The 14,020-nt window shown below is 32.0% G+C and overlaps 1 long non-coding RNA gene across 1 annotated transcript; it reads right to left on the reverse strand.

Annotated features, from left to right (window-relative positions):
* Positions 1–9,109: 9,109 nt before the first annotated feature.
* On the reverse strand, positions 9,110–10,426 carry LOC145069932 (uncharacterized). Its single transcript, XR_013689738.1, has 2 exons — positions 10,064–10,426; positions 9,110–9,567 (listed from the first exon to the last, which is right to left on the reverse strand). It is a non-coding gene; the product is annotated as an uncharacterized LOC145069932 (long non-coding RNA).
* Positions 10,427–14,020: the final 3,594 nt, after the last annotated feature.

The following is a 14,020-nucleotide window of genomic DNA, read 5'->3' on the forward strand; positions in this document are numbered from 1 at the left end:
TTTCTTCATAGTCTATTCCTTCTTGTTGTGAATAACCTTTTACAACAAGTCTGACTTTGTTTCGAATAATGTTTCCATCTTTATCGGTTTTATTTTTGAAAATCCATTTTAACCCGACAATCGAAATATTTTCAGGTTTAGGAATTAATCTCCAAACCTTATCTCGTTCAAACTCAGCCAATTCAGATTGCATTACAACAACCCAATCAGAGTGTTCTATTGCATCCTTAACTGTCTTTGGTTCGATTTTCGAAATGAAAACATTGAACATGCAAAATTCTTGATGAGTATATAATACTTCATTCTTTGCACGAAGTTGAGCTCCCGTTAAAACTCCATCTTGTGGATCCCAATTACTTGTTCTTTTGGATGATATTTTTTCCATTTTTCAAGTGGTGGATATGCTGAATCAAAATCCGAATGTGCATCTTCGTATAAATCTTCATTTTCTGAATCTGCAACCGAAAGATTATCATTAATTTTGTGAAATTCATCATTTAGATCAAGACTTATCGTATCTCTGTTATTTTGATTATGTTGCTCCCCCTCAACATCTTCATTCATTCTCCCATTCCCCCCCCTCTAAAGAATGATCCCCCTCAATTTGAGTATTCGAATCCAAGTGCTCCCCCTCCACTGGATTATTTAGCATACTTTCGCCAATTCTTGGAGAATTTGATGTTGAATTATTGTCATCAAGAAGTTGGGTAAGATCCAATCCATCAAAGTGCTTCGAAGATTCAGATTGATTATTATCATTCGCATGATCTTCAACATTCACATCCCTGATAGGAACACTAAAAATTAAATCATAATCAAAATCAGATGAAGTAACAATTTCAGTTTCATCATTTGATTCGTTAATAATTGGCTTTTGTTCATAGAGTTTGTCAACTTGTTTAACATAATAGTCGTCATAAGTAAGATTGAATGTTTCTTCGACTTTTCGTGTTCGTTTATTTAACACTCTATATGCAACTGAATTGTGCGAATATCCCAAAAATACTCCTTCGTCAGCCTTAGCTTGAAACTTCGAAAGATTATCCTTGAGATTCATGATAAAGCACCTACAACCAAACACATGGAAAGATTTAACCTTTGGTTTTCGATTATTGATTATTTCATATGTAGTGATATTGAAATGTCGATGAATAAAAGAACGATTCTGAGTAAAACACGCAGTTGACACTGCTTCGGCCCAAAAATATTGAGGAAGATTCGCATATGTCAACATTGTTCTTGCTGCTTCGCAAAGTGACCTATTTCTTTGTTCAACTATACCATTTTGTTGTGGTGTATATGGTGACGAAAAATTATGCAAAATTCCTTTTTCAATTAAGAACGAATCAAGCACTTTGTTCTTAAACTCAGACCCATTATCACTTTTGATCTTTCGAACACTCTTCTTCAAAGTTTCCTCTATTTGTTTGATAAATTCGATCATCGTCTGAGCAACTTCAGATTTTAACCTGAGAAAATACACCCACGTAAATCATGAAAAATAATCAACGATAACCAAAATGTATCGTTTCTTGTTGAGAGTTTCAACAGTTGATGGTCCACATAGGTCAATATGAAGAAGTTCCAACGGTTCCACAATTTTTGAATCTTTCACAACTGGATGACCTTTTCGATGCTGTTTCCCTTGTTTGCAAGCTGCACATAAAGTATCATTATCAAACTTTAAAACTGGTAAGCCTCGAACAAGATCTTCAATTACCAACTTATTTAAATTTCAAAAATTTAAATGAGATAACCGACGATGCCATAACCAATTAACATCAGATGTAGCTTTCAAAAGTAAACAAATTGATGGTTTCCCAACAATCGGTTTGATATCAAGAGTAAACATATCGCCATATCATTTTGATTTCAGCAAGACTTCGTTTGTTTCAACCTTTGAAATAATATTGCCTTCTTCATTAAACACAACTTGATTGCTAGTGCGCACAACTACTTGTGAAACACTTATCAAATTATGTTTAAGGCCTTCGACATACGCAACACGATTTATAGTGAATTGACCATTCGTGACTTTGCCATAGCCTTTGACTTGACATTTGTGATTGTTGCCAAATTTCATAACTCCAGCATTATCCAAGCTTCGATAATCTCGCAAATTCTCATTTCATCCAGTCATGTGACGTGAGCAACCACTATCGATATACCATTTCTCATCATATCGCTCGTCACAAAGTACCTGCGATCATTGAAAGAATTTAGGTACCTAAGGCTGTTTGGGTCCTTAGAAATTAGTTTTAAGAACAGAATGAAATGCAGTACTCTAAACCCAATCACAAACTTTAGTTTTGAAACTATCAATTAAGTCCACATCACTAGGTAAATGATTCCTCAGCTTCTCCCCGGTCTAGCAGCACCTTTGATCGCAAGTTAAGCCTCCTAGGGTTCCAGAGAGGTCCTCATCTCGATCCCAAAGTCCATATTTATAATTTTCTAGAAACAGAGGTGACTCGTCGAGTCAAGGTCCCAACTCGTTGAGTCCCTCATTAAAAATCCGTGTACGACAAGGACTTCTGGAGCTTCGCGAATCTTCGACCCGACTCGTCGAGTCATCGGTTGAATCGCCGAGTCCTTCTTGTTTTTAGCATTGTTTCTTCTTTGTTTCAACTCCCAAACTTCCCCTGCTTCCTTTTACTTCCAAGCTTCTCTTTTGGACTGTAAATACAATTTAAATACTATTAAGTACCTTTTGTCCATAATATGCAAATATTTAGCTAATAAATAAGAAAATCTACGTTAAATATATAGCTAAATATGCACATATCAGATACATCCGTCCTTTTCCCTCAAGCCAATGATCAATGTTTTTCTTTTGAGACAACCCTTTTGTGTACGAAATTTTGAAGGTTGTTTTACCGAAGGATTTGGAAAATTCGGTTTTTGTGGAATAAAATCAACATTGGATTTTGGACGAAATTTTTGAACATATGTACCAACAACCTTTTTCTTATCATTTGTTTTTGGAGAAAATCTATTTTGATAATGTTTCGATGGATTTGAAAATGATTTTGCTTTTTGGTTCTGATTTTGAGAAAATCTTTGTGGTTGATGATACGAAAAACAATTTTCAACTTTTTGATTTTGAAGTTTCTTTGAAGAATTATGAGCCCTTGAAGAAAATGATGTTTTCTGATATTTTGAAACCTTGTTTTGAGCGATATTTTTGCTTTTGTCTGAATAATATGATGAAAACATAGTCTTTTTCTTAACAAATTGAGTTTTTGTGTCTTTAGATGTTTTCAATTTCAAATCATTTTGCGTCTTTCGTGACTCAATGGTTTGCCAGAAAATCTTCTTTCGTGCTTTCCTTTTTCAGATTTTATTATCTTTCAAAAATTTGTCAATTTGGTTTTTGAATTCCTTTGAATTTAATTTGACAAAATGTTCTTCTTTCACAACTTCTTGTTTTAAAACCTCTTTCACAACTTTAGATTTTTCAACCCATTTTCGTTGCGGTTTTTGTCTTTGAAAATATACAAATTCTTTGTTAGATTATTTTCGACAGTGCTTTGGTTTGAAAAGAATCATCCGTCTGTTGTTTTCTTGTTGTCTTCTTGAACTAATTGCTTGAGCTCCGGTTATACATTCTCAACATTCCCAGTAGTAACAAAGACTTGATTCGGGAACATTACATCATCACTTGAAATTCGGATAAACCACGGTGTTGGTTTCCAAATAGTGAGCACCTTTTTCAGACAACACCTTTTCAAATCTGTCAGTGTCTCCATACACTTGATCAACGACTATTCGTGGAATTTCAGTTTCTTTCGAACCTTTGTTGAAAGTAAGTTCCTTTTGAACTTCTTCATCATTTTCATCATCACTGTCATCTGTTTGACTATCTCGAACATCAACCAAATCATGATCACAAACTTTCAAAGTTGAAGGTTTGTCGGTGTCAATCTTAACATTCGAATCCTTAAAAATTTCTTTTCCTTTAGATTTTGATGTGACCTTAATGACAGATAACTGAGAACAATCAACATCCTCAAACTCACTGATTTCACTAATATTATCAGAATCATCTTCAATATTAGCAAAATTAGTTTGTAAGTCAGATGTCGAATTCTCAGTCTTTTTCAAAATTTTGATTTGTTCATTTCTGGTCAAGGTATCATTCACTATAGCAACTAATTCATACGAATCAAGACATTCATCAATTTTTACGATACCATATGCATATTTATCATCTGGAATTTTATCAAATTCAACAATTGTTTTCTCACAATCATAAGAAATGTTATCAACCTTCTCTCTCTCAAAAGTTAGAAATGGTAATCACTTTCTATGTTGTTCTTTGATAATGTCACTTGAATGATGCAAAGCTGTAAGTTTTCCATAGAGCCTTTTTGCAGAGTTACCGTAGATATTTCTTTGTGCTAATAAGAGTTTTACATCACTTGAAAGAGAATCTCTATCACACATGATGTTTGTGATTTGCATTTTAAAACACTCTATCTTAGTTATTTTTGAATCTAGCTTCTTCTGTGTCTCTAACAATTGTGTGCTAAGTTTCTTAACTTCGTTACTAGCAGACACTACAATTGAATCGAAGTAAGCAACAGTATCATCAAATGCAACAATTTCAGAATTATATGCATTTAAAGAAATATTGAAAGATTCAAGAATAGAACGTACCTTCGTAGTCATCGGAGACTTGTCAGCTAATTTGGATACGAAGCATCTTCCTGTGACCTCTTCGTCAGAATCATCTTCGAACTTCGCATACATGGCACCATACGTCGGATTATGCATTGTATCATCATTTGAGCTCGAAGACCAGATCTGATAAGTACCATCTTCTTCCTGTTCTCCTTTTGCCACCAAAGACATGCCTTTTGCCTTCGCTCTCACTTCTTCTAGCCTCTCCGTGTAATACGCCTCATCCTTCACCTTGTTCTTCTTCTCATCTTTCTTGCGAAGCATACAATCATTCGCAAGATGATTTGCTCCGTTGCAGTAGGACAGTCTACTCCTGAATCACCTTTCAATTTCTTCTTTCATTTATCCTCAACAACTTTCACTTCTTTCTTTTCAATCTTCTTCTCCTCTCTAACAACCTTGGTCACAAAATTTCCTCTTCCTTCAGTCTGTCTCGACTTCGGATTGAACGATTTCTTAAAGGCCTTTTTGACTTTTTTTTCGAATAGAAAGCAATTACTTCATCATCCGAATTCATTAAAAGCCCTTCTTCAACATCCAAATCACCACTTTCAACTGTTTCTTTTTTCAGTTACTTTCGAGACAAGTGCCAAATGACCACCTAGATTGAGCTTCGACTCTTCCGCCATCTCATTAACCTCACTTTCATGAGTTTTTAGTTGATTATACAAATCATTCAAAGAATATGTGTCGAAACTTTGCTGATTCTTCACCATCATGCTCACGCTCTTCCGTTCTTTTCGGAGTCCCATCACAAATGTAAGATTGAATCCCATTGCAGACCTTGTGATTCCATATCGATTGCATCGATATATCATCTCATTGAAGCGATCATAGTAGACCTCAATTGTCTCATTCTCCTTCTGTCTGAATTCCTTCGACTCCACCAAACATTGTTTCACAGAGTTGATTTTCGTCTTTTCGCTTCCTTGATATTTATCCTTGAGAGTATTCCATATCTCCTTTGCATTCTTATAACCACGAACGTAGTTGTAAACCACTGGTGGTAGTGCTCCTCTCAATTCCCTCAGACAACGTTTCTTATTTTTCTTCATTCTTACAGATTGTTCATCAACAACAACAGTTGAATTCGAAGATCTAATGTTTTGAAAATTTGATGGAAGTTGAGCAGTTCCAGTGATGCAATTCCATAATTCTTCATCTAAATCATATATATAATCCTCCATTCTATCAGCCCATTGGTCGTAATATTATGGAATCAACATTGGAAATTTAGTTGAAGATCCTAACAGATGCGAGAAAGAAGTCATCGTGTTCATGTTGAAATTCGCCATTGTTGTACAGATTTGAATTCTCAGAAAACTTGAAGAAATTTTTATTTGACTGAATGAATTGAACTAAAACTCAAAAACAAACACTCGATTAAGCAAATTCAATGCAGAATCAAATCAAAACTTATGATTCGTGATGATTTTCTGAATCTCACAGTGCGGAAACTTTTGAACCATTTTTTACGATTAAAAAACAATAGATTCAACTGAAAATCAGATCGCGGTTATGATTCCTGCTCTGATACCAATTAATGAAGTGATAATCGAGTAATGAGAATCAAATCAGAGTAAAAACGATATGAGATGAACACGAGATGTAAATATGATCTTGTTTCAGCTCTATTATACTTCCAAAGTTTTTACAGAGAGTAAAAAGACAAGTTCTGTAAAGACTCTTATCTAACTCTAAGTAAAGTCCCTATTTATAGGAAACATGAAAGTATACAAAAAATACTAAGACATTGACATTAAGCTTCAAACATTTAGACGCCTTAGTAAATACATTACAAAGTACACGAAGAGTATAGGCTTCGACTTATTACAAAATGTCTCCGACCCTTACAGTTTGTGAGAACTCAGCTGAATTTGGCCGATCATCTAACCAAAGGGTTAACAAGTTAGAGATCTTGTGCACAAGGCGGTCTTAGGGATGGGTTTAAAGTCCACCTAAAATCTTTCATATTAAGATACCCAATTCCCATATAGTGTAATATTAGATGCTGAATTCAATGCGGAAAACTTGATATTTGAAGATTGGAACACATTACTATCATTATCACAATGTATTCAGGACTACAAGTAAAGGAGGTTGAAATTTTATTGCTTAATAGTTCTATTGAAAAATTGCATTTTGCAGGTGCAAGAATAAAAGGACTACCTATATAAGCATGAAGTTTAGCTGCTTCAAGAAGTTAGGACTTGGCTTTGATATGCTTATTGAAAGATGAGACACAAGCTAGTAAAATATAGTGTCAAGTTAGAACTTTTGAGAATGTAAATTGTTGTGTGTATTATATTTATGTATTCACTATGGACAGAAATGGTTCAATCCTTAGTGACACCCTGATATTTGAATATTTGGATTGTATAATATACTAATGTGAAATTCAATCGTCACAACATTTCATTTATGCATAAGTTTATTGTTGTTATGTTTTATTTTAAGTTAATCAAGATTACACTTAAATGGGGGAGATTTGTTGATGATTTGTTATCATCAATGTTATTTAAGTGTAATGAGATTATTTTGTTGACCAAAAGTGATCTTGATAAATATTAAACAAGTAAGGAAGGTGTGGAGTACACACTTGTTTAAGTTTGATCAAGTTTCAATGTACATTGCCATTTAGGATCGAAGCTCCTAAACGAACGGGGGTCCGGGAGTAGTGCCCCTGGGAACGAGGTCCAAGGGGTAGAGCCCCTGGCTGGGGTCAAGCTGACCGTTTTTGGTGGTTTGTGACCCAGTTTTGACTTTTATCCAAATACTCGTTTTTATGACCGTTATTGGTGGTTGGTGACAGTTTGAAACTGTCATATGACATTTTTCAGACAGAGATCTTAAAATCGGTTTTTGGTCTTATTTTCTGGTATATACGAAATCATATCATCAAAACACTCTTTGTTCTTGTCTCTCTGAGTCTTATCTGATTAAATAAGATCGAGAGTACCACTAAAATACTTTAATCTGAAACAACACAATTCTCAAAATTTCCAAGTCTTTCTATACTCCAAATTCTAAAAGAGAACGTGGAAAGATAGCGAAATTCAAGTCACATATTCTTCAATTTGGAATTATATAATATAGTTTTTTTTAATAATAAATATGAGGAAGTGTAAAACATATTTTAGTTCCATAGTTTGACTTTATTATAGATTATCGTTTTTTTTTATTCCGTAGAAGAAAAGTAGTAATAACCTAAATTATAACTGTGTATGTTCTTCTGTTTATGATTAATATTTGTGTAGGTTATTTTGACCGAATTTTGAATCCTATCATTTAATATTGTAATGAGTGTAGGTTGCTAGTCTCATGTATAAAAATACAAGATTAAATATTTGAGAAACTGAAAATATTATATTAAAATTTTCTCATGTTTTGGGTTTTCCTTATTCGTTTGCTAGCTAGCTTTTATCGCTTCCATCTTGAATGATACATGACCGTTTGTAAAATTCGTTTTGTGTCACTCCTTTAGGTTGGATGAAGGATTGCAAACAACTAACCCTCATCAAGAACATTAGAATGTGGTTAATTTTACCGAACCTAATATGTTTAAAAGGGATCACATTATTGAAAATGACAAAATAAATTACTAACTCAAAATTGTTTATTATTTGATGTGGCACATTACAATCATTTACACACAGACACATACACATACACATATACACACATAGTTACACACTGATACATGCGCCTACACAAATAGAACATACATGCACATACACAAATGGATATATATACACCTATGAGCTTATGTTGTTTGTTATTTGTTTTATAACACCATCCTACTTTCTTTCTTCCTGTTACAACATTTGGTATTGGAAAATCTACCCAATTGTGCAATATCATCGAAATACAAAACAATTATGACTGCTACAATTAGAAAAAAAAGATCAAATTATAATGCTTTAATAGGAAAAAGATTGAAATTGTTATGTTATAATAGAAAGAAATGAAAATAGGATGATACTACAATACACAAATCAACAAAAGTACATTCCTATTGTTTGCATATTATAGCATAATACTTCCATTTATTTGCAATTTGCCCCTGTTTATTTTTTACTTCCATTTTCCAATGTGGGACGTCATTTTTTCAAATACTTTTTAAACATCACACACACACACACCGATACACACATGACATCCAAGAAATAGCAACCTTCGTTCACTTATTTTTGATTCAGAAACCAAAATTAAACCAATCTACTAAAAAATAATTTTATTAATAAACAAATTTATTAGTTTTTTATTTTTACAAAATGTATTAAATAAAATTTTATTTGAAAAAACTAATATTAATTATATTATTTTTGAGTTGGATCAGGTGCTACATGTACACACACCACACAACCACACTAATGGTTACCAAAGAAATGAAATTACAACAGTACAATGCTACAAATGGGACCGGTTTTGTTAAAAAAAATGCACGAACTATATTAACTGGTTGAGCCTATAGTGGAACCCGACCGGTCCTCATCAGATTGGTCCTATTTGGACCGAAATCAGATATTGGAATGTGTTCATGTAACAACCAAATGTTTTACAGCAATATAAATATGCAGCAAACCCTAAATGCAACTGGAAAATACGAAGATAATGGGAAGCATGGACCTAAAATACTAGATAAAGTGATAAACATATGCATTCTAAGAATTAATCAAACAAATGACAAGTTACACGCTTTTGTTGGGCCAGAAGATTGGGCTGCATCATGTGGTTCAGACCCGTGGCACTTCAGACATATCCGATGTGTCTGATTTTGTTCAGCCAGGAACATCCATGTCTTGGCCGCATCCGCATGCTGGTGCTGTTTGATTGGTTATGTCAAATCTTCTCCCCCAGAATGGTCTCCAGCAGCAATAAGATCTGCAATGATACTTGAACATGTTTAACTCTTGCTAATTTCTTAGTAGTGTGTGACCCATGAAACTTTTGTGTTGTGTAAGTTGTGCAAGGTCATTCCCCATGAAACCAAGTGTTTTGTATTTTGTAACTGCTAACAAGACATTTTTTCTAACAATTTCTGTACTTAAATCAAATGAATATTTGTAAGAAACTAGTACTCAAATATCTAGATTCACATGTTGGACTCTAATGAAAAAAGTTCATGTTTTCAAGGTTATACAAAGAAAATCGAATGACCATATGCATAAGCATAATCGAAAATAATGAGCAAAAAGGAGGATAATATGGAAATCCAAACCAACCTCCCTCCGTAGAATACATGTAGGTGTAAAAGTTAAGATATAATAATATGGTGATATGTTTAAGTGAAGACATGTCATATATTCTATAAATATTGGTTTGATCTAAGCAAAACAAAACAATAATATAAAGTTGCAAATAAGTTGGAAGACTTTACCTTTCCGAGACCACCAATTCCAACACGCACGATAATCCCCATGGGATCTCATCTTGTCCAACCACACATCGTAAAACACCAAATATCATCTTCCCAGATTATACAGAACAAAGAAACATCAAAACATTATGTTGGTTGTTTTGTTGATGAGTAATTAGCCTTTTCTGGGTTATAAACAGAAGAAACAAAGAGACACACGAGCCCAAGATACAGGCGTTGAGGTAGGCGATAAGCAATGGAAGGATTAATAAGGTATTAAAGAAAAAAGAGAATGATGAAGGAGAAACACGACATCAGAATTTATTGATAACAAAATTCCAAAAGAAGAAAAACATAAGGAGTAGTACAAAGCAATGTATCCAATTATGGTTGCTCACCCTGCATACGCTAGAGGAGACCTTCAAATCTTTTAGATAAACACAACAAAACAGAGGGACCACGCTACAAGAATGAAGAATCATGTGATCCTACGTTCCAAAATTTCCCAAAATCTCTAATTGAAATAACTTTTTTGTGATTTCCCAAATCTTTTAAATTCATCACGTAAATTGTAATTACCCTCTTTCAGTCTTTTGAATTCAAATCGTTTAATTATATGACGGAATTTCCCAAACTTTCTAATTATTACATACATTTTAGAAAAAAAAAAAGTTATATTGATTGATTGGTTTGGTTTAATCATATTACATAACTAGGTAAAACGTGTGGAACCCCGGATATTAATGTTAAATAGAATTTAAGTAATAAATAATATATCATTTATTTAGAAAACTTATATTTTATTTTTTAATAACTTTTTGATTTGTAATTATTTAATTACACAATAAATGAATGGTAAGTATTTAATTACAAATGGAGATTTTTAAAACTCTGTCTTTTTACTCATTCTTAATCGTTCATGGTGTTAATTTCGCTAGATTAATAGAAATTGTTGCTGTTTTCGTCTGTTTTTTTTCTTCAAAACTTACTTTGATTTACTACGTCATGTGTTTCTTTTTTAGGCTTACTGGCCATAACCTCGAAATCCCTTCAATGGTGGTGTTTCTCTTAGGATATGTTCTCTATTTTTAGTAAATTTGTAAACTTCAAGCATTTAATTACAAATGTAAATCCACATATTTTATAAAAGTCATTACTTTATATAATGCATCACTATGTTTGAGTAAAGACAAATAAAAACCAAAAAACATTGAAATTGATTTGATACAAAACAAACAAAAGATGTCTATAATGAAATTAACATTAAAAAAAATACAATACGTAATTTTAAATAAATAAATTAACATGATGGATGAAGTGTGATTTGCTAAAAATGAGTAAAAGATGTTACAAAAAAGTTGGTTATAAATTGCGAAAAATTTCATTATAAACAACATTGAAAGTTTTATAATGTTCCATATCTTTACCATCTGCACTTTGATATGTGAATCATCATCAATCTGTTCAATGTTTTTGATGTATACTTTATTACCTATATTAATTTCCTGCAAACAATCGAAAACATATTCAAATTGAAAGTTAAGTATATATTCCATTGAACTTTATGTCATTTTGATTGACAAAAAAAGACCATTTTACCATTTTTGGTTGTATTTTGTACCTAATGTCAGTAAATGGTGAATATGACCCTTACTCAACACCAATTTTTGCCTTGTTTTTTTGTTGTAAGTTCGTGAATAAAAGATAGAATACCAAAACAGTAATTTGAGAAAATAGAGAAAGAAACATAAAATTAGAATAAGAAAAGTATATTGTTAATGATTATAAGTTGTGCAAGCAATAAAAGACTAAAAAATTTAATAAGTAAGGAATATACCACTGCAATATAAACGAATAGGTTTTCCATTTAGTAATCATGATTTTCTACAATATTTACATGATGTTGATTTATAATCATATCATCAACCTATTTAAAGTTAACAATATTTCATGTTGATAAACAGAAAAAACCCAGCAGATATGAGAAATTAAAACAACGATTATGCCCCTGTAATGGTTTTATTGAAATTTACAGCAAATAAATTATTCCTGCAACTGATTCCATTAATGAAGGTACAAATTTAATCGTAGCAAAACTCAAATCATGCAAAATAGCAAACAGTTATCTTAACTAAATATGAAAGTTGGATAAATCAGACAACAATCTTTCACATTGCTATAATGCAACAAATGTTGTGTATGTGTTAGGTCATTTCAATCAAGTAAAACATGAGAAAAAAAAGTGCGTGTTGGACATTTAAACATGGCATTATAGGTACAAAAGAACTTACTTGGACCGTTTTGATCATTTTGACCATTTAAGTTCTGTTTTGTTGTTTGGTCAAAATGGTAATTTTGGTCATTTTTCTCAATTTCAATACAAAAAAAGAATTTTGGTCATCTTAATTGGCATTAAATTTTTTGTTTTGTCGTTTGGTAAACAAAACTTAAATTTTTTTAGTCTAATAAAATGTTACAATTCAATATTGATAACAAATTTAATGGTAACTAAACTAAAATAATGCAAAATGACAAGCAATTTTCTTAATTAAAATTGAAAGTTGGATAAATCAAATAATAAACTTTCAGCCTGATAAAAAGAAAAAAACACAACAAATCCGAGAAATTTAAATGACGGTTATGCCCCTGAAATGTTTTGAATAAAAATCATTGGCAACAATAAGCAATTTTCTGAATTAAATATTGATAATAAATTTAATGCTAACTAAACTGAAATCATGCAAATGGCAAGCAATTTTGTTAATTAAAATTGAAAGTTGGCTAAATCAAATAACAGTCGTTCAACCTGATAAACAGAATAATACACAGGAGATCCGAGAAATTAAAATGACAGTTATGCCCCTGTAATGTTTTGAATAAAAATCATTGGTATCAATAAGCAATTTTCTGAATTAAAACTGGTGGTTGGATAAATAAGATAACAAACATTCAGATTGATTAACAGAAAAAACAGCAGATTTGAGAAATTAAAATGATGGTTATGCCCCTTTAATGTTTCGAATAAAAATCATTGGCATCAATGAAGTTACATGTTAGAATTTCCGCTAAAAATACATAACTTTCAATCAGATTAACAATGCTTGAATGAATCCCAATGGAAAGAGAAGCACAATTACACCAGAAATAGTTTTATTACAATGCACTATAAACATGCAAAAGAAGTGAGAAAATTTAAGCATACCTAATCGCAGAATGTATGCCAACTTCGCTGTGATTTTTTGTGTGCTCCTACTGCTCTTCGTTATATGTGAATGAAAGGATGAAGGGAATTGTGAAGTAATTAAAATATTTAACCAAGATATATATTCGAATATGATATCATGTTATTAAAACTTTACATAAATTACGTTAACAAATGTATATTGGGGTGATTGAGTATTGTTTATTGACTTTCTGTTTTAAAAAAAGTTACAGGAAATAAAAGTAATCACATTACAAATTGAAGATATTGAAGATTATTGAACATCGAATATTGTTTGTTGACATTCTGTTTTTAAAGAACTTGCAGGTAATACAAAGATAACGTATTTGTTGAGAATAATAACTTGCTGAGAATAAAGAGTGAAAGGGTAGTATGAGGAATTCAGTTAGATGATATGAGCGGGAAAAATCAATTGGGAGGGGGGGGGGTCTAAGAGATTGGCACGTGACAAAAATCTCTTATTTATTAGAATAGCGGATTTGGTTTTGATCCAACAAAATTTGGTGATTGGTTTGATTTTGATTCAAAATTTTAACAAAGTAGGTAATATAACATAAAAAAAACAAAAATTATGTATAATTTTTAAAATATAAAAGATATACTTCATATAAAAAATAGGGTATAGTATTTTACACAATGATCAAGTTAAGACTAATTCTCAAGTTAAAATCCCAATATAAATTTCCCTCGATGAAGAGGTGCACAAAGGAAACCAGTTTTTTATAACCAATCCAACAAAACCGAAGCCATGGTTT

Source organism: Lactuca serriola, chromosome 1, assembly GCF_051521515.1.
Source record: "Lactuca serriola cultivar US96UC23 chromosome 1, Lser_US96UC23_V15, whole genome shotgun sequence".
NCBI classification, from domain to species: Eukaryota; Viridiplantae; Streptophyta; class Magnoliopsida; order Asterales; family Asteraceae; genus Lactuca; species Lactuca serriola.